A 22,906-nucleotide genomic window follows, 5' to 3' on the forward strand; every position below is an offset into this window, starting at 1 on the left:
ATGCTATTATATGTATCTATTGATACACTTTTTATTTACGTACTTTTAATGACATATATGACTTATTTATGTACAATTTCCTATCACCATTATCATTGCTTTCTGTTGTCACTGTTCGATGCCACATTTTGGGAGCTACTCTTATCCCATCATCCCCATGGATTAAGCCTGGTATAAATATACTGCACTCTTTGCTTGCTCACACTGCCATTGAGGAAGGGAAGTAACCCCAAAATGCGTATGGCGGAAGTGTTCTAGCAAGCATTTATACCATTCGGATACTTATGCTGTACGATATACCGACGACACAGCTCTATTCTACTAAATCCAGACGTCTGAGAGGGTTCTAGCCTTCTAATTCACAAGTGGAACGCACAAGTTCCCAATTGGAGCGCACTGTGGAACGCACAGCTGATTACCTCACTTCCTATACACGTCGGTCACGTGGTCATCACCCGGTCACGTGAGACGCCGCCGGGTCACGTGGGACGCCGCAATACAACTGCGAGACCACACGGGACGCCGTGGAAGGTCCAGGCGGCAGAGCAACAAGCCGAATAGACGCCTACTAGCCAGGTGGTAACGTACCAACTATCCAATTTATTGTTATACTTTACACCTATTTTATGGAGTGCATCACCTGAAGATTTTACATTTCTGTTAGTGATACCAGCGGAACTTTACCTTACAGGGTTACCTGTCAGTGTACCCTGTTTCCAACTATACATTGGGACAGCTATTTGCAGCCATTTTTATTTTTATTTATTTATGTATGTACCATATTGTACTGTATCGCATAGTGCCAATTTTAATATTCATCCCATTGATATTTTACTATACTATCAATTAAATAAATTACCTATATCTGCTATTGTTGTCCAGATTACTAAGATAGTTGAGTGCCCCTCCCTTTACTTTTTTAAGATTGTAATTAAAAAAAAAATTCTTGTTTTCTCCTTGACGCTGAACGTAAGGACAAATATTAACAAAATGAGCCCTTTTTCCACAGAAAAAACATACTCCCTTCTTATGACTAAAACTCTTGCAAGGAGGCCCAGGGGTAGCTCCCCCTAACTGAATAGGTTCGTCACCAGGCATAAACTCAGGAGTCTCTCCACCCAAGGTGTCAGAGGAAGCCACCACGTTATATGATAGTTCGTCCTGAGAGTAATGGACCTTAGATATCTCTCTCAGGAATCTATCCATACGTTCAGCAAGGGACATAGCTGCTTCCGATGACTCAGGATTTTCGTGAAAGGCCAACGCATCCTTTAGCCTCTCGGATAATCCCTGACTGAATTGGCTACGGATAGCTGGATCATTCCACTCCGTATCCGTAGTCCATCTCTTAAATTCAGAGCAATAGATCTCCACAGAACGATCTCCCTGCCATAAACCTTGTAACTTGGTCGTAGATAAGACCTATAGCTCTGAAAGATTAATCTACCGACCGGAGGGACCGCGATCCGGTCGGCAGAGAAAAAGCCCAAGTCTGAGAGTCCCCTTTAAGCAAAGAAGCGATAATACCCACTCTTTGACTCTCCTCCCCATATTAGAGTGGACGTAACCTAAAGTACAATTTACACGACTCTCTGAATCAAAAAAAATTATCGCTTCCCACCGGAAATCTGTATGGAAGTGCAACCTTAGCTTCAGGGCATGCCTGGTAACTACTACCGGCACCAGCAGCCTGTGATCCTTGGATCTGCATGCAGAGGTCAGCTACCTCTATAGACAGACCCTGCAATTGTCGAGCCAGTGCAGCGATTGGATCCATAGCCTTACTGACACAAACAAAAAAAAATGATGGTTATGGTTATAGTGGTGGTTGATAATGTCACGGCGCCGTGTGGGTGGTCACTACCTAGTGAATCCCTAAACCGAGCCCTGACTACTATCAGTACAGACCTCGATGGTAGGAATGTTCAAGAACCTAGATCCCTATCTGACCCTAAAGGGCCCTGGAAATAGTGTCAGGTCAAAAGATGACCTGTTCCTTTCCAGCTGAACGAACAGGAAACTCCCTCAGGCCTAATACCAAAAGATAGGGGAATACAACAAATAAGAAATAGGAAAAAGACACTTAACTTCGAAGTACGTGGATGAGCAGTAACTCAGTGGAGAACCAACCACCAGCACTTCCACAACTAGAAAGGAGCTATCAACTGCATAGCATGATGGGTGAGACCAGACTAAATAGAGGAGTTGGAATGACCACTTAAGCTACACCTAAGACAAGAGGTGTGGTCATAACCAGCAACAACACAGAAACAAGTGAAACCAAAGAGGCTGTCAGATCACATCACGTGCAGCCAGTCTCTTAGATCTTCTGACCCCTGTCACTGGAGAGACCGTGGCAATATAACTGTACCACAGCAGCCTACACATTCCCCACACTCACCTAAATGATGGAGACCATATAGAAACTACAACAAGGCTGCTGGTGAAACAATGGTACCCGTTCAACCAACAATTAAAACCTTGCATAATATATGCAAACATTCATCTCGCTCATATAATACCATCCCATCCAAAGGGCCACATAGGGCCACCACACACTACACTTAGATATCTCAACTATACATGCTGCCCAGATAACTATATTAGGATATATTCGAAGCACTGCACCAGTCAATATATCAGATAGTATGAACAGTAACCTGATTCTCAGTGCTCTCCTAGTCCCCAAATGGTTATCTTGGTGAATATATAATATGATTGGCGGATATATTCCTTATACAGTGTGTGTTCTCCAAAGTGGTCCAAATGCTTCCAAAAGTGATATTGATGTGGTAATGTGGATACAACCAGGTTTGCTCTTTCTGCTAACAGTCCTGTGAAAATGCCTTCCCTGGCAGTGCTCTACATGTGTCGGAAAAAAAGCAAACCAGTGAGACGTCACTACTGCTTCCCTGTATGCCACACCACGACACTCCAATTTAACACGTGTGAGAAAAACATGGTTTCCATCTTTGGGGTGGGCTTCTCCACCTCTGCTTGTAGGGCATGCATGCTTCCTTAAGCTCTTAAAGGGCCAGCATATGTGCACTCAGATCTTCACCAGCCAATGGCTGGCAACCCTGTGGTACTTAAGACACTTTCCCCATGGGAAGGGGCGCAACCGATAAGGTTCTTAGTTCCTGCAAAGATGTGTTTTTTCTTGTTGTCTGACTGTGTACTGACCTCTCTGTTTACTGAATTCCAAGCCTCCGCTGTCTGACCTAACCTGTGCTTAACCTTCGTATTTGACTCACCACTGCCTGTCCTAACCTCAGACTGTTTTCCATATAGCACGTTCTCTGCCTTCCCTGACCTTGGTCTGTCCCTGAACACAATTTTGCCTCACCTCTCTGTGCCCTGCACCTGTGTTTCTGAGCCCCTGGGTCTGTTGTCAATCACACAGAGACTACTCCAGATGGTAGCGGCCTGGTTGTTCCCCTGCAGTAAAGTCCAGATCCCTGTACGGTGGTTAAAGGGTAAAAATCAGGGGTAGACCAAAGTGAAATCTGTTGGTTGACACAGTGGTTCCACACAGGGGCGGCATCAGCACCCGGCAAACCCGGGCAAGTGCCGGGGCCCACTCAGGTCTATGCAGAAGCGGGGAATCCCCCAGTGTTACTGAACAGTCAGGACTCTAGTTCCTGGCTTAGGAGTCCCTGCTCTGACTCCATATATAGCTATGTCCATATATGAAGTCAGTGCTATGAACATGAAGGGGGTATCCCCAAGCATTGTCAGTATGCTTGGGAGCACCCAGTGTATTTAAGTCTAATTTAGCCTCTAATTCTGAAATGTTTCTGCCGGGATTTGAACCTTCTACATTAGAGGTAAGAACCTTAACCACTGAGCTATTGAGCTCAATGCTAAACTGTGCTAGAAAAACCTCATAGTAGTTTCTCATGTATTAGGTATTCCTATACAGCAGAAGTATAATTTATATACTTTTTTAATTAATTGTAATAAAATGTATGGCACTAAATAAATGTGTAATTACAAAAAAATAAAAAATTATATATATATATATATATATATATATATATATATTATATATATATATATATATATATACACACATACATACACACAGTACAGACCAAAAGTTTGGACACACCTTCTCATTCAAAGAGTTTTCTTTATTTTCATGACTATGAAGGCATCAAAACTATGAATTAACACATGTGGAATTATATACATAACAAACAAGTGTGAAACAACTGAAAATATGTCATATTCTAGGTTCTTCAAAGTAGCCACCTTTTGCTTTGATTACTGCTTTGCACACTCTTGGCATTCTCTTGATGAGCTTCAAGAGGTAGTCCCCTGAAATGGTTTTCACTTCACAGGTGTGCCCTGTCAGGTTTAATAAGTGGGATTTCTTGCCTTATAAATAAGGTTGGGACCATCAGTTGCGTTGAGGAGAAGTCAGGTGGATACACAGCTGATAGTCCTACTGAATAGACTGTTAGAATTGATATTATGGCAAGAAAAAAGCAGCTAAGTAAAGAAAAACGAGTGGCCATCATTACTTTAAGAAATGAAGGTCAGTCAGTCAGCCGAAAAATTGGGAAAACTTTGAAAGTAAGGGCTATTTGACCATGAAGGAGAGTGATGGGGTGCTGCGCCAGATGACCTGGCCTCCACAGTCACCGGACCTGAACCCAATCGAGATGGTTTGGGGTGAGCTGGACCGCAGAGTGAAGGCAAAAGGGCCAATAAGTGCTAAGCATCTCTGGGAACTCCTTCAAGACTGTTGGAAGACCATTTCAGGGGACTACCTCTTGAAGCTCATTAAGAGAATGCCAAGAGTGTGCAAATCAGTAATCAAAGCAAAAGGTGGCTACTTTGAAGAACCTAGAATATTACATATTTTCAGTTGTTTCACACTTGTTTGTTATGTATATAATTCCACATGTGTTAATTCATAGTTTTGATGCCTTCATAGTCATGAAAATAAAGAAAACTCTTTGAATGAGAAGGTGTGTCCAAACTTTTGGTCTGTACTATATATATATATATATATTATATATATACATATACACACACACACACACACACACACACACAGTCAGGTCCATAAATATTGGGACATCGACACAATTCTAATATTTTTGGCTCTACACACCACCACAATGGATTTGAAATGAAACAAACAAGATGTGCTTTAACTGCAGACTGTCAGCTTTAATTTGAGGGTGTTTACATCCAAATCAGGTGAACGGTGTAGGAATTACAACAGTTTGCATATGTGCCTCCCACTTGTTAAGGGACCAAAAGTAATGGGACAGAATAATAATCATAAATCAAACTTCAACTTTTTAATACTTGGTTGCAAATCCTTTGCAGTCAAATACAGCCTGAAGTCTGGAACGCATAGACATCACTAGACGCTGGGTTTCATCCCTGGTGATGCTTGTTCCTGCTTGTTCTTGGGGCATTTTCCCTTCAGTTTTGTCTTCAGCAAGTGAAATGCATGCTCAATCGGATTCAGGTCAGGTGATTGACTTGGCCATTGCATAACATTCCACTTCTTTCCCTTAAAAAACTCTTTGGTTGCTTTTGCAGTATGCTTTGGGTCATTGTCCATCTGCACTGTGAAGCGCCGTCCAATGAGTTCTGAAGCATTTGGCTGAATATGAGCAGATAATATTGCCCTAAACACTTCAGAATTCATCCTGCTGCTTTTGTCAGCAGTCACATCATCAATAAATACAAGAGAACCAGTTCCATTGGCAGCCATACATGCCCACGCCATGACACTACTACCACCATGCTTCACTGATGAGGTGGTATGCTTAGGATCATGAGCAGTTCCTTTCCTTCTCCATATTCTTCTCTTCCCATCACTCTGGTACAAGTTGATCTTGGTCTCATCTGTCCATAGGATGTTATTCCAGAACTGTGAAGGCTTTTTTAGATGTCGTTTGGCAAACTCTAATCTGGCCTTCTTGTTTTTGAGGCTCACCAATGGTTTACATCTTGTGGTGAACCCTCTGTATTCACTCTGGTGAAGTCTTCTCTTGATTGTTGACTTTGACACACATACACCTACCTCCTGGAGAGTGTTCTTGATCTGGCCAACTGTTGTGAAGGGTGTTTTCTTCACCAGGGAAAGAATTCTTTGGTCATTACCACAGTTGTTTTCTGTGGTCTTTCAGGTCTTTTGGTGTGGCTGAGCTCACCGGTGCGTTCCTTCTTTTTAAGAATGTTCCAAACAGTTGTTTTGGCCACGCCTAATGTTTGTGCTATCTCTCTGATGGGTTTGTTTTGTTTTTTCAGCCTAATGATGGCTTGCTTCACTGATAGTGACAGCTCTTTGGATCTCATCTTGAGAGTTGGCAGCAACAGATTCCAAATGCAAATAGCACACTTGAAATGAACTCTGGACCTTTTATCTGCTCACTGTAATTGGGATAATGAGGGAATAACACACACCTGGCCATGGAACAGCTGAGAAGCCAATTGTCCCATTACTTTTGGGACCTTAACAAGTGGGAGGCACATATGCAAACTGTTGTAATTCCTACATCGTTCACCTGATTTGGATGTAAATACCCTCAAATCAAAGCTGACAGTCTGCAGTTAAAGCACCTCTTGTTCGTTTCATTTCAAATCCATTGTGGTGGTGTATAGAGCCAAAAATGTTAGAATTGTGTCAACGTCCCAATATTTATGGACCTGACTGTATATATAATCATACTTCTGATATATATGAATGCATAACATGTGGGAAACTACTACTGAGGTTTTTAGCTATAATATATGTATAGCAGGTTAACATGAAGCTCTATAGCCCATTGGTTAATGTTCTTGACTTTAAGGCCTCATGCACACGACCTTTTTTTTTTGCGGTCCGCAAAAACGGGGTCCGTAGGTCCGTGATTCGCGTCCGTTTTTTCTTCCGTGGGTCTTCCTTGATTTTTGGAGGATCCACGGACATGAAGAAAAAGTCGTTTTGGTGTCCGCCTGGCCGTGCGGAGCCAAACGGATCCGTCCTGAATTACAACTCAAGTCAATGGGGACAGATCCGTTTGACGTTGACACAATATGGTGCAATTGCAAACGGATCCGTCCCCCATTGACTTTCAATGTAAAGTCAGGAGTCCCTATTATACCATCTGATCAGAGTTTTCTCCAATCCGATGGTATATTTTAACTTGAAGTGTCCCCATCACCATGGGAACGCCTCTATGTTAGAATATAGCATCGGATTTGAGTTAGATCGTGAAAACTCATATCCGACAGTATATTCTAACACAGAGGCGTTCCCATAGTGATGGGGACGCTTCAAGTTTGAATATACTACGAACTGTGTACATGACTGCCCCCTGCAGGCAGCACCCGATCTCTTACAGGGGGCTGTGATTCGCACAATTAACCCCTCAGGTGCAGCACCTGAGGGGTTAATTGTGCGTATCATAGCCCCCTATAAGAGATCAGGTGCTGCCAGGCAGGAGGGGGCACACCCCCCTCCCTCCTCAGTTTTAAATTCATTGGTGGCCAGTGTGCCCCCCCTCCCCTGTATTACTGTACATTCATTGGTGGCCAGTGGGCCCACCCTCCCCCTCCTAATTAAAATTCCTCCCCCCATCATTGGTGGCAGCGGAGAGTTCCGATCGGAGTCCCAGTTTAATCGCTTCATGGACCCATTGACTTGAATGGGTCCGTGAACCGTTGTCCGTCAAAAAAATAGGACAGGTCATATTTTTTTGACGGACAGGAAACACGGATCACGGCCGCGGATGAACAACGGTGCATTTTACAGAGTTTTCAACGGACCCATTGAAAGTCAATGGGTCTGCAGAAAATCACGGAAAACAGAACAATGCCCACGGATGCACACATCGGTCGTGTGCATGAGGCCTAATGTACACGGCTGCGAGTTCGAATCCCAGCAGAATCATTTCAATGATAGAGGCTAAATAAAACTTAAATAGACACACTAACCTTTTTAATTTGTGTAACTATTATTTTTTGTTGGTAAAGGTGGCGACCCTAACAGAACCCATGCTCCCCGGTGACCCCCATAACTTTTTTTTATAGTTATGTCTACGGAGATGTGTGGAGGCTCATTTGAGGGAAATCTGTCTTTCTTTGACAATACCATTTTGGGGTGTGTATGACTTGATCACCTTTTATTCAATTTTCTTGGGAGCTAACGTGATGAAAAATGGCACATCAGCTCTTTTTTTTTTTTTTTCTGTTACATCCTTCACCATATGGGCTAAATTTTTAAAAATATTTTAATAGTATGGGTGTTTTAGAATGCAACAATGCCCATAATGTTATTCTTTTTTTGTTCATTTTTATTTTGGGGAAAGTGGGGTGATTTTACATTTTATTTATTTTTTATATTTTCAAAACTTTTTTTAAATGACTTTTCATCAGATTTCATCAACTTATACAGAATAATGGAAATTGCTATATTATTCTCTATAGAAATCCCTATATTACAGATTATTGCTGCCACCTAGTGGCCTGAACTGGGATATACTAGCAATGAGCCTGGAAGCCCAGAACAGGGTGCTTTCCCTGATCTCCGCTGGGGGAAGGCGCATCTGAGCCCACGCTTCCGTTTTTTAACACTGTCAGATGCAGTGGTGACATTTGACAAATACCACAAGGGGGCCCACCGAGATTTATCGCTGGCCTGGAGCCGGCCCTGGTTCCACACCCGCAGACATATAAGGGTATTTTTCCTATATTCTCTGGAAAGTGCCAAAAAAACAACTCCTTTATGAAAATAGAATAGGCTAAGATAGGTGCTGTTAAGCAAAGTAACTGCCAGAAACTATATATGCCAAATTTCAAATGCATCAGATTTAATGACCACTGTGAAACAGTGTTAATGATGTAATTAGTATAAGAATTATATGACCATGTAAAAAATCGAACCATACAACTTAACCTACAAAAATTGCTAGTCTGCATGATAATCATAAAAAAATACTTTATTGAACAATTAATCTTGACAATTTGAAAAGTTTAAAAACAGCAGTGCAGGAAAAATGGCGACGTCACTGGTGTGGACCACAAGGGCAAATACATGTATCAGATAAATATCAAGATATCATAACACAATGCAAGTGCAAGTAATGGCTGCAATAATGTTAAAACCGGAAAGGTTACCCATAATGTATCTCTGTCCAGGATGGCGCCAACCTGACGCACGTTTCGGCGGTCCTTTAAAGTGTAAACATAAATAGTGCTTAGGACAGTGATAATCGTACATTTAATGGGGAGAACATTTTATGACCATGACCATTAATAAGTACCAGACTTTTATGTTTCTGTGTCAGAAAAAAGCAGGAAACATTGTATATCTTTATCAGAAAACTAGACAAGGACCAAGTCTACATCCATCAGTCAAGAAATTCATTTGGAGTATTTTTCTTTCTTGTTTGAATAATTTACAAGTCAGATAATTGTTTTTCGGTGTTATTTTATGTCAGGCCATTAGATCTGACAGGTAAAAAGCTGGAAATAGTCAGCGTAGACAAAGTCACACACTCAGTTTCTACATGGATAATAGAACACCATCTACATTAACCTTCCCTCCATCATAATCAAAAGGTTTGCATAGTGAAGGCCAATACATGAAATACGTAATTGTCTTCATCTTCAAGAGCTATTTTGATCACAACTCCAAGCAGACTGGATGCAGAATAAACAAGGGAACAGTTAAGTTTGATTTATGTATGCATCATTGTTCAAGAATTTACAAAAAGACAATGGAGAGACCCACAAATTATTGTCCTTGTATGGTAGTATAGAAACCTCTGATGCAGCCTGACAGCTGAGCTGATCAGCACACTTTGCTCTAAGCTGCTTTGAGATATATATATATATATATATATATATATATATATATATATATTAATATTACATTGGCGTAGGTATGGGGCTGCAGCATTTGCAGTTGTGACTGGGGGAACCAGCCAGGGGGGCCCATAGGCCACACTTACCATACACTGCCTCTTCTCTTAATGATTGGGCAGACTGCTCCTGACTCTGCCCAAAAATGCAGAGAATAGTGTAGTAGTGCAGTTACAGATGCATATTATTTACTATCCCATCCCTGCACTCACCTCTATGATCAGTGTAGGAAGAAAATAGGAAGTTACAGGTAGGACATTGCTGGAGCCTAGAGAGGTGAGTAACCATTGGACCCCATCATTAACTGTTTCACTACCCTCCACCAGGGTTGCCCTAGACTACCAGGGATTCTTACCTAGAGTTTGAGGAATACTGCAGTTAAACCTATCACTGCCCTAGACCACCAGATATACTTAAATTAATCTCTTAACTGTCCTAGGCCACCAAGCATACTGACATTAACATGGTTATTTGCCTAGACCAGCAGGCATACTGAAATGAACCTCTTCATTGCTGAAAAAATATTGGTAACCCTTTCACTATCCTAGTAAGTACCTTACTGCCATAGACCACTATTATTACCAACATTAACCTCTTCACTACTTTAGACCATTAGCAACGCAGGCATTAATGCCTTCACTGCCCTAGACCTTCTGGGATATAGACAATAAGCTTCACCTGATACAGTGCTTCTTATCACTGCTTGTCTGCTGTTTCCCGTTGAAAGTTTGCTTTCTTTCCAAGTGTTGCACTTGCTATCACTACTACTGGTTGTGAAACAGTAGTGTTGCCTTGACATTGCTGATTTGCTCCTTAACTTTTGTTATGACTATAAGAAATTACTTTTGTGGGTCTACATTGGTTTAATTGGTTATAACATATTCATTTCATTACATGTATTGTGAAGATGAAGCAGTGCTGAGGACTGCCAACCTGGAAATCCCCAGTTGTTCTGATATATTGTAATAGATTTCCCTTTAAGCAAAGTTTATTTTTCCCTTTCTGCTGCGTAAGTGAATATTTTTAGTCTAGCGTCAACTTTTCCGCATTAATATTGAGTCGATTTGATGTCCCTTAACAGTTTCAGACTACAAGACTTTTTAGATGCAAAGTCATTTTTTATGCCTTGTGGAGGGCCAATGTGAATTTATATCACTTAATAGACTCTTCATCGGTCAGCTTCCATTGGTGATGTTTTATTGAATGCCTTACATAATTTGTATGAATCATGTATTTCCAGACAGATCACCGAGTGAATTGCAAAGAGCAGTTTCCAGCACTTACAAGGTAATAATAGAGCTTTCCTCAAGATTGAACTTACCTAGATGCATTTTATGATTGCTATAATGTATGGTACTGAGATCAGAACCACAGAGAAAGGCCTCATGCACACGACCGTTGTTTGGGTCCGCATCCGAGCCGCCATTCTGGCGGCTCAGATGCGGACCCATTCACTTCGATGGGGCTGCAAAAGATGCGGACAGCACTCCGTGTGCTGTCCACATCCGTGGCTCCGTTCCGCGGCCCCGCAAAAAAAATATAACATGTCCTATTCTTGTCCGCGCTTTGTGGACAAGGATAGGCATTTATATTGCCGGCGCCCGTTCCGTTCCGCAAATTGCAGAAGGCAACACGGGCGGCTTCCGTTTTTTGTGGATCCGCGGTTTGCGGACCGCAAAAAACGGCACGGTCGTGTGCATGAGGCCAAAATCAGAAAGAATACTCAGTCAGGAAATATCTCATCCATGTGCACCTCAATGGTATACCTTATGTGTAGACCCCCAGCTTACTGACCATAAACAAATCCATATGTACAGTACAAGGTGATTGTTAAAGTAGTTCATTATGGCCTTAAACTCCAAGATACGGTATACCGGAGATAGTTCAACAGAGACATATGTGGATTCAAACGTCTCAGGGAAGTTCTCTACCCTGGACTCGCTTACCATCTTTATTATAGAATAGTGATGAGAGGTATAGGCAATATTCGAATTCGTGATATTTTGCGTATTTGTGGCCGAATATTTGCCATAAATTTGCAAATTTGTGATCTCCAGTCATTATTTACTTGATTGCGAAAATTGGCAATGTAATATATTCGCTATACAAAATTTGCGATTAGAATATTCGCGATCAACACTAAGGGGTAGGCAACTTTCCTATTGGTTTCTAGAGATGTTGCTAAGTGCCGATATTCGTGATAAATTCGCAATTAGAATATTTGCGATCAACACTATTTGCGAATACGAATATACAGGGAGTGCAGAATTATTAGGCAAATTAGTATTTTGACCACATCATCCTCTTTATGCATGTTGTCTTACTCCAAGCTGTATAGGCTCGAAAGCCTACTACCAATTAAGCATATTAGGTGATGTGCATCTCTGTAATGAGAAGGGGTGTGGTCTAATGACATCAACACCCTATATTAGGTGTGCATTAATTAATTTTCCTTTGGCAAAATGGGTCAAAAGAAGGACTTGACAGGCTCAGAAAAGTAAAAAATAGTGAGATATCTTGCAGAGGGATGCAGCACTCTTAAAATTGCAAAGCTTCTGAAGCGTGATCATCGAACAATCAAGCGTTTCATTCAAAATAGTCAACAGGGTCGCAAGAAGCGTGTGGAAAAACCAAGGCGCAAAATAACTGCCCATGAACTGAGAAAAGTCAAGCGTGCAGCTGCCAAGATGCCACTTGCCACCAGTTTGGCCATATTTCAGAGCTGCAACATCACTGGAGTGCCCAAAAGCACAAGGTGTGCAATACTCAGAGACATGGCCAAGGTAAGAAAGGCTGAAAGACGACCACCACTGAACAAGACACACAAGCTGAAACGTCAAGACTGGGCCAAGAAATATCTCAAGACTGATTTTTCTAAGGTTTTATGGACTGATGAAATGAGAGTGAGTCTTGATGGGCCAGATGGATGGGCCCGTGGCTGGATTGGTAAAGGGCAGAGAGCTCCAGTCCGACTCAGACGCCAGCAAGGTGGAGGTGGAGTACTGGTTTGGGCTGGTATCATCAAAGATGAGCTTGTGGGGCCTTTTCGGGTTGAGGATGGAGTCAAGCTCAACTCCCAGTCCTACTGCCAGTTTCTGGAAGACACCTTCTTCAAGCAGTGGTACAGGAAGAAGTCTGCATCCTTCAAGAAAAACATGATTTTCATGCAGCTCAATGCTCCATCACACGCGTCCAAGTACTCCACAGCGTGGCTGGCAAGAAAGGGTATAAAAGAAGAAAATCTAATGACATGGCCTCCTTGTTCACCTGATCTGAACCCCATTGAGAACCTGTGGTCCATCATCAAATGTGAGATTTACAAGGAGGGAAAACAGTACACCTCTCTGAACAGTGTCTGGGAGGCTGTGGTTGCTGCTGCACGCAATGTTGATGGTGAACAGATCAAAACACTGACAGAATCCATGGATGGCAGGCTTTTGAGTGTCCTTGCAAAGAAAGGTGGCTATATTGGTCACTGATTTGTTTTTGTTTTGTTTTTGAATGTCAGAAATGTATATTTGTGAATGTTGAGATGTTATATTGGTTTCACTGGTAAAAATAAATAATTGAAATGGGTATATATTAGTTTTTTGTTAAGTTGCCTAATAATTATGCACAGTAATAGTCACCTGCACACACAGATATCCCCCTAAAATAGCTAAAACTAAAAACAAACTAAGAACTACTTCCAAAAATATTCAGCTTTGATATTAATGAGTTTTTTGGGTTCATTGAGAACATGGTTGTTGTTCAATAATAAAATTAATCCTCAAAAATACAACTTGCCTAATAATTCTGCACTCCCTGTATAGCACTGTATTCTAAATAATTGTGAATTCTTGAAGTGGCCATATTTGCGATTAAAATTCGCAATTCGAATATTCGCGCTCAACATTATTATAGAAAACCAATTTGATATACATACGTTATTGTTGCTTCCTTCACGTAAGCAACCAATTAGCCAGTCATTGTATGGTATCATTGAAACCTTCTTTAACATGCATTAGTGCATTACCTAAGCAGATGTACCTTGTACCTTTACAAGTAGCAGTAAGCATAGGCAACCACAATGAGTCAAAAATGTAAAATTTACATAAATGGATACAACTTTTTTCATATCATTGTGGTTAGAGTCTGCTCAGGAAACAAGTGCGAGCTGCTTCTCTGCCACAAGCAAAGATGAAGTGCTCCTTGACAAGCTCAAAAATCAACAAAATGTATAAAATGTCAGAAGGTCATATCTGGCTTTAAAGGGGTCGTCTGCTTTTTACTATTGATGACCTATCCTCAGGATAGGTCATCAATATCAGGTTGGCAGGCATCCGACTCCCAGCAATGAGAGGTACTGAAACAGCAGAGCGCCGGAAGTGGTCGGAACTGTGTCTCGTCTCGCCTTAGAAATGGCGAGATTAGACAACTCCTTTAAGCCCAGAATGAAATCAAATGAAAATGAAAAAAAAAGACAAGCTATATTGAATCATTACCCTTAAAACAATATACGAATCTGCTGGATTCTACCCAGGGGTACACCTACCCTATCTGCTGCCTGAGGCGGAAACTGAAATGGCGTCCCCTCGCATGCCAAATTTTCATAGCACACTTTCTCTCGTTGCTGCAGGAGACAAGCTCACAAAAAGTCTATGGGCTAATCTTGATTCCGTCTACTACAGAGATGAGAGACAGTGTGATATGTCAGACTTAGGCCTCATGCATACGACAGTTGTTTTTTGCGTCCGCAAATTGTGGGTCCGCCCAAAAAAACGGATACGGCATCATTTTTTTTTGGAGGATCAGTTTTTTTTCCCACAGATCCCTTGTAATAAATGCCTATCTTTGTCCGCAAATGTGAAAAAAGTAGGACATTCACTATTTTTTTTGCTGAAGGGAAACACGGACAACGGACGCGGAAAACAAACAGATGAACTATCAGCATTTTTTTGCTGACCCATTGAAATTAATGGGTCTCCATCCTATCCGCAAAAAAAACGGAACGGAGGCCGAGAAAAACAACTGTCGTGTGCATGAGGCCTTATTGTAGTGATTGCTGGGAATGTTAGAACTCAGACTCCCACCGATCCAAACCTTTGAAATGTAACTATGACATATCAAAAGTTTTTGTGACTCTTTAAGGGCACCTGCACACCATGTGAGTAATCTCACATAAGATCCACACAAATTTCTGTACAGACTTGCATGCATTTCCGCACCATATCCGCACAAAAGTCTGCAATATAATTGTGGATTTTGGTGAAGATTAGATGTGGTTCTGCCGCAGATCTTACCCTTTATTGGAAATCTGCATGGCAGGCCAATTTCCTGTGCATGAAAAAGAAAAAGTGTGCATGAGATTAGTGTAATCTCATACACTTTGCTGGTACTGTACTACACTGCAGTCTTCTGCACGGGAATCCTTGCTGAAAAACCGCACATATTCCGCAACATGTGCAGGTGTCCTAAAACTCACAACATAAACTGGTTCTGCAGATTGACAACCTGCAGTGCAAGTCAGTTTATGCTGTGGGTATGCTCCACACTGTGTGGATGAGATCTCTAAAAACTTAACCACAATGCTGTAAATGTAAAATGCTATGAATTTGCTGCACGCAAATTCATAGCATTTATGCCACCTGTGAACATGCTCTAACATAACCAAACTTACTATATAGAAGTGTGTGTCAAGGTGTAGGGCCAGGTACCCAGACAAGTAAATACAGTCCTGATCAAAAGTTTAAGACCACTTGAAAAATGGCAAAAAATCATATTTAGCATAGCTGGATTTTAACAAGGTTCCAAGTAGAGCTTCAACATGCAACAAGAAGAAATGGGAGTGAGACAAAACATTTTTTGAGCATTCAATTTAATGAAAATAACGAATAAACTAAAACAGGCTGTTTTTTAGATGATCAAAATTTTAGGACCACATACCTTTAAAAGGCCAAATCTGTGCAAAGATGTGGATTCATTGTCATTTTCTGTGAGGTAGTCACACGTTGTGATGGCAAAGGCAAAAAAACTCTCCCTTTTTGAACGTGGTCGGGTTGTTGAACTGCATAAGCAGGGTCTCTCACAGCGCGCCATCGCTGCTGAGGAGGGACGCAGTAAGACAGTCATTTGGAATTTCTTAAATGATCCTGAGGGTTATGGAACAAAAAAGTAAAGTGGAAGACCCAAAAAAATTTCATCAGCACTGAGCCAGAGGATCCAATTGGCTGTCCGTCAAGACACTGGACGATCCTTGACCCAAATTAAGGCCCTTACTGGTGCTGACTGCAGCCCCATAACCATCAGACGGCATCTGAGACTGAAGGGCTTAAAAAACAAAAAACGTCTTCAAAGACCTCGTCTCCTTGAACGCCACAGAACTGCTCGTTTGCACTTTGCAAGAGAGCACCAAACATGGGACATTCAAAGGTGGAAGAAAGTTTTATTCTCTGATGAGAAAAAATGTAACCTTGATGGTCCTGATGTTTTCCAACGTTACTGGCATGACAAGCAGATCCCACCTGAGATGTTTTCTACACGCCACAGTGGAGGGGGCGCCATAATGGTCTGGGGTGCTTTTTCCTTCAAAGGAACAATGGAGCTTCAGGAAGTGCAGGGGCGTCAAACGGCCGCTGTCTATGTCCAGATGTTGCAGAGAGCATTCCTCATGACTGAGGACCCTCGTCTGTGTGGTAACGACTGGGTTTTTCAACAAGACAGCGCTACAGTACACAATGCCAGCAGGACAAGGGACTTCTTCCAGGAGAATAACATCACTCTTTTGGCCCATCCTGCGTGTTCCCCTGATCTAAATTCAATTGAGAACCTTTGGGGATGGATGGCAAGGGAAGTTTACAAAAATGGACAACAGTTCCAGACAGTAGATGGCCTTTGTGCGGCAGTGTTCACCACTTCGAGAAATGTTCCCACTCACCTCATGGAAACGCTTGCATCAAGCTTGCCAAAACGAATTTTTGAAGTGATAAACAATAACGGCGGAGCTACTTATTACTACTGAGTTCATGTTTGGAAGTTGGATTTCTGTTTTGGGGGGGTTTAGTTTTTTTTTGGAGGTGTGGTCCTAAACTTTTGATCACCTGAAAAACAGCCTGTTTCAGTTTATTCGTTGTTTTCATTAAATTGAATGCTCAAATTTTTTTTGTCTCACTCCCATTTCTTCTTGTTGCATGTTGAAGCTCTACTTGGAACATTGTTAAGATCCAGCCATGCTAAATATGATTTTTTGCCATTTTCCAAGTGGTCTTAAACTTTTGATCAGGACTGTATATATTGTGGGGTTTTGCTCTGGTAGACAGGTTTAGCGAACACAGTATAGAGGCAACAACAAGTTCTTTGGATCAAACAGTTCAGTGTTTTATTCACACTTTAGGCAAGTGACAAAACAAGCAGTCATAACTTAGCAAAAAGTCACCTTGCGGTGTTGGTGGTAATTCACACCATGCAGCAATTCTGTCTTAAAGAGTCCTTTAGCATAGCAGCACCAACGTGTTTTCACACCAAACAGGTAGCAAGCCATCATCCAGACACAAGGTTCCCAGATCCCAACATGGAGACAAGGCTTCTGAGCCCAGCTGCCTATTTAAGGACGGCCAGGTGCTGCCAAAACCCAGCACTTAAAATCCGGTCCGGTATTTGACCTTACCTGGCTGTAAATCAGCCCAGCAGCACAGGCTGGGAGGAAAATACCTGTTTTCCCAGGCCAAACCTCTCACTGTGTCACAAACTCCCCCTTTGTTCAACCCTGAGGGGGTGAACACACGCCAGACAGTGTACCCGGGACAGGGCATCCACGTTTCCCTATAACCGGTCTGCCCTGTGTTCTACCAAAAACTTAAAGTTTTGTAGGGAGAGAAACCATCGGGTGACCCGGGCATTTCTGTCCTTGGCCTGGCTAATCCACTTGAGAGGGAAGTGGTCAGTCACCAGGTGGAATTTTCTCCCCAATAAATAATAACAGAGAGATTTTAGTACCCACTTGATAGCCAGGCACTCTCTCCACTATACTATACAGGGTCTCGGCTGAGGTGAGCTTACGGCTGAGAAAGACAACGGGATGCTTCTCCATGTTGACTTCCTGAGACAGTTCAGCACCGAGGCCTGCTTCAGAGGCATCAGCCTGTAATATTAACTCTAGTGTTGATTGAGCACCAAAGTGCTCGGGTGCTCGAGTGCTCTGGCCAAACACATCGGGTTGCTCGGGTGCTCTACTGAGCATCCGAGAATAATGGAAGTCAATGGGAGAACCTGAGCATTAAACCAGGCACCCCCTGCTCTGAAGAGGGGAGGGTGCCTGGTTCATTAAAAAAACACCACCGAAATGGTTCAGGGACAGCATGGGGAGAATGTCTGGATGCATCTTGGACTCCCAGGTCGCTGCTGGGAACGATGTTGTCTGAGTAATTCGCCACTTTTACAGACTGACAATAATACGCACAAAACCAAAGATAAAATCAATGTTAGAGTAAAAATTGTGACCCTCTAAAACATTTGGAGCAAGTACCTGCTGATATGACCCTCTAAAACATTAGGGGAAAGGGCCTGCTGCTGAGCTGACTCTCTAAAACATTATGGGTGAGGGTCTGCTGCTGAGCTGACCATCAAAAAAATAATGGTTGAGGGTCTGCTGCTGAGCTGACCATCTAAAAAATTATATACCAGGGCCTGCAGGTGAGCTGACTCTGTAAAAGATTGTACGTGCGGGCCTGCAGGTGAGATGACCCTATAAAAGATTGTAGGTGAGGGCCTGCTGGTGAGCTGACCCTCTAAATGGTTGTAGGTGAGTGCCTATAGGTGAGCTGACCCTCTAAAACATTATATGTGAGGGACTTCAGGTGAGCTGACCCTGTAAAACATTGTAGGTGAAGGCCTGCTGGTGAGCTGACCCTCTAAAAAATTATATGCAAGGGCCTGCAGGTGAGCTGACCCTGTAAAACATTATATGCAAGTGCCTGCTGGTGAGCTGACCCTGTAAAAGATTTTAGGTGCAGGCCTGCTGGTGAGCTGACCCTGTAAAAGATTTTAGGTGCAGGCCTGCAGGTGAGCTGACCCTGTAAAACATTGTAGGTCAGGGCCTGCTGGTGAGCTGACCCTCCAAAAGGTTGTAGGTGAGGGCCTGCAGGTAAGCTGACCCTCTAAAACATTATATGTGACGGACTTCAGGTGAGCTGACCCTGTAAAATGTTGTAGGTGAAGGCCTGCTGGTGAGCTGACCCTCTAAAAAATTATATGCAAGGGCCTGTTGGTGAGCTAATCCCTGTAAAACATTATATGCAATGGCCTGCTGGTGAGCTGACCCTGTGAAAGATTTTAGGTGCAGGCCTGCTTTTGAGCTGACCCTGTAAAAAATGATATGCGAGGGACTGCTGGTGAACTGACCCTTTAAAAGTTATATGCGATGGCCTGCTGGTGAGCTGACCCTGTAAAACATTATATGCGAGTGCCTGCTGGTGAGCTGACCCTGTAAAAGATTTTAGGTGCGGCCTGCTGGTAAGGTGACCCTGTAAAATATTTTAGGTGTGATCCTGCTGGTGTGCTGACCCTTTAAAAGATTTTAGGTGCAGACCTGCTTTTGAGCTGACCCTGTAAAAAATTATATAGGAGGGACTGCTGGTGAACTGACCCTGTAAAAAAGTATATGCGATGGCCTGCTGGTGAGCTGATCCTGTAAAAACATTATATGCGAGGGCCTGCTGGTGAGCTGACCCTGTAAAAGATTTTAGGTACGGCCTGCTGGTAAGCTGACCCTGTAAAATATTTTAGGTGCGGGCCTGCAGGTTAGCTGACCCTGTAAAATATTGTAGGTGAAGGCCTGCTGGTGAGCAGACCCTGTAAAATATTTTATGCGAGGGCCTGCTGGTGAGCTCACCCTATAAAACATTATATGCGAGGGCTTGCTGGTGAGCTGACCCTGTAAAAGATTTTAGGTGCAGGCCTGCTGGTGAGATGACCCTGTAAAAGAGTTTAGGTGCGGGCCTGCTGGTGAGCTGACCCTGTAAAAGATTGTAGGTGAGGGCCTTCTGTTGACCTGACCCTCTGAAAGGTTGTAGGGGAGGGCCTGCTGGTGAGCTGACCCTGTAAAACATTGTAGGTGAGGGCCTGCCAGTGAGCTGACCCTCTAAAACATTATATGCGAGGGCCTTCAGGTGAGCTGACCCTGTAAAAGATTGTAGGTGAAGGCCTGCTGGTGAGCTGACCCTCTAAAAAATTATCTGAGAGGGCCTGCTGGTGAGCTGACTCTGTAAAAGATTTTAGGTGCAGGCCTGCTGGTGAGCTGACCCTCTAAAAAATTATATTCGAGGGCCTGCTGGTGAGCCGACCTTGTAAAAGGTTGTAGGTAAGGGCCTGCTTTTGAGCTGACCCTCTAAAAAATTATATGCAAGGGCCTGCTGGTGAGCTGACCCTGTAAAACATTATATGCGAAGGGCATTATATGCGACGAATAAGCATGTTGATATGATGGAAGAGGAGGAGTAGGATGAGAAAAGGAAGATTCAACCATATACCCTTGTTTGTGGTGAAAGGGGTGCATTGGAATACAGTGTATTCAGTACATTATAAACAACACATTTAAAGTGCCTTTATGTTCATCAGCTTTCCTCTGGTGGAGTCGAGACGTCATGGTCAATCCAGGCGTTGTTCATTTTTATAAGAGTCAACCTGTCAGCATTTTCAGTTGACAGGCGGATACGCTTATCTGTTATAATGCCACCAGCAGCACTATATACCCGCTCAGACAAAATGCTGGTGGCAGGGCAAGCCAGCACCTCCAAGGCGTAGAGCCCCAGTTCGTGCCACGTGGACACCCAGTATTTGTAAGGCACTGAGGGATCATTGAGGATGCTGACACGGTCTGCTATGTACTCCTTCACCATCTTCCAAAATTTTTCCCTTCTTGTGACACTAGGCCGCGCATCAGGGTGAGGGTGCTGGCAGGGTGTCATGAAACTGTCCCAGGCTTTGGAGAGTGTTGCCCTGCCTCTGTTAGAACTGCTGTGTGTTCCCCTTGTCTCCCCTCCTCGGTTGGCCAAGGAACTACGGACTCTGCCGCCAGCGTTGTCAGATGGAAATTTTTGGAGCAATTTTTTAACAAGGATCTTCTGGTATTGCACAGTTTTGCTTGTTTTCTCCACCAGAGGAATGAGAGATGAGAAGTTCTCTTTGTAGCGGGGGTCAAGAAGGGTGAACAACCAGTGATCAAAAATGCGTATAACGCGCGGTTCTCGGGAAAGTCAGCCTAACATGAAGTCAGCCATGTGTACCAGAGTACCAACAGGCAAGACTTCGCTGTCGTCATCAGGAGGATCACTCTCAATCTCCTCATCCTCTTCCTCCTCTTCTGCCCACCCACGCTGAACAGATGGAATTAAACTTCCATGGGTACTACCCTCTGTAGCGGAGGCAACCATCTCCTGTTCCTCCTCCTCCTACTCTTTATCGTCCAAATCGCACTGAGAAGACAAACTGAGGGTGGTCTGGCTATCACCCTGTGTAATGTTTTCCACCATTTCCACCTCTTCCACATGCAAAGCATCATCCTTAATTGTGAGCAGCGAGCGTTTGAGTAGACACAGAAGTGGGATGGATACGCTAATAATAGCGTTATCGCCGCTCACATCTGTGTTGATTCCTCAAAGTTTCTTAAAACCTCACAGAGGTCAGACATCCATGCCCCCTCCTCGCTTGAAGCTGACTGGAAAGGCGACGACCATGTTGCAGCTGGTATTTCACTACTGCCTTTGCTGCTCGCAAAGCCTGGTCAACATATGGAACGTCGAGTTCCAGCACGTGCTCAGGTCGCACAACAGCCGGTGAGCTGGCAATTTCAAGCCCTGTTGCAGCGTTGACAGACCGGCTGAAGCTGTTGATGACTTGCGGAAATGTGCACCGCGCGGTGCACCTTCACTAGTAGCTCAGGCAAATTGGGTAGGTTTTTAGAAACCACTTGTGAGGAATATGGATTAATATTTACTGGCAGCCATGTTCCCACACCAACCATCTGCTGAAAGGTAGCAGAGGTAGTGAGCTCAACAGGGGGGCCCTGCTTTAAAGCCAGCCAGATGGCAGAGAGCCTCTAGCAGTCCACCTTTGTTTACATTTCTCACCTCCATTCAGCCAGCCAGGAACCCAGCTAATGGAACAGGAAAAACTTCCCTGCAGGGGGTCTAGGCCATTCCCCAGTTTAATGAACATTATCAGACATCATGGAACCGGCGGTTCATAAGGAATTATGAATCGCCCGTCCATCAAAGACATAAACCAGATACACATTTGTGCCTGCACCCAACTGACATCACTGCTTCCCATGTGACCACAGCTAAGAACTCATCACAACCCAAAGGACTCCTATACCTGGTAAACTGACTTTTGTTCTGCTTAACCCTGCTTGTACCATGCCATCTGTATTTGTAACCTCAGACCACTGTATATATTTTCTGTGTGTATAGTGTTATTTCTAGTAAGCCCTTAAGGCGATTAAATACATAATTTAATCTTGTGCTGTCTTGTATCTTGATCACGAATCCCCACGTACGTGTTTTGGCCTAGTAATACGCTACTGTGGGTTGGTTTCTTACCCTATATAATCCCGTTAGCGGACTGGGTTTATATCAAGCAAGAAACTGGTGGCACTCTTCCCAGGCTGAAAACGGGCTGTTTCACTTGGGCAGTGAAGAGGCTCTCTCAGCTTGTTGCCTCTCTGTGGCCGTGTAACGTCACGCCTTGGTAACCAGTGACCATGCCGTATCTCGCTGGCTCTACGTAGTTGACGTCCGACGTCAGTCAGGGTACGGTATTCGTCACACCGCTGAACCACTAAGTTTAAGACGTGGGCTAGGCATGGGATGTGTGTGAGCTTGCCAAGCTCCAAAGCTGCCACCAAGTTACGGCTATTATCAGACACAATCATGCCTGGTTGTAGGTTGAGTGGCAAGAGCCACAGCTCAGTCTGGTCTCTTATCCCCTGACACAGCTCTGCGGCGGTGTGCTGTTTGTCCCCTAAGCATATTAGCTTCAGCACGGCCTGTTGCTGCTT

The sequence above is a fragment of the Bufo bufo genome, chromosome 2 (genome assembly GCF_905171765.1).
Source record: "Bufo bufo chromosome 2, aBufBuf1.1, whole genome shotgun sequence".
NCBI lineage: Eukaryota > Metazoa > Chordata > Amphibia > Anura > Bufonidae > Bufo > Bufo bufo.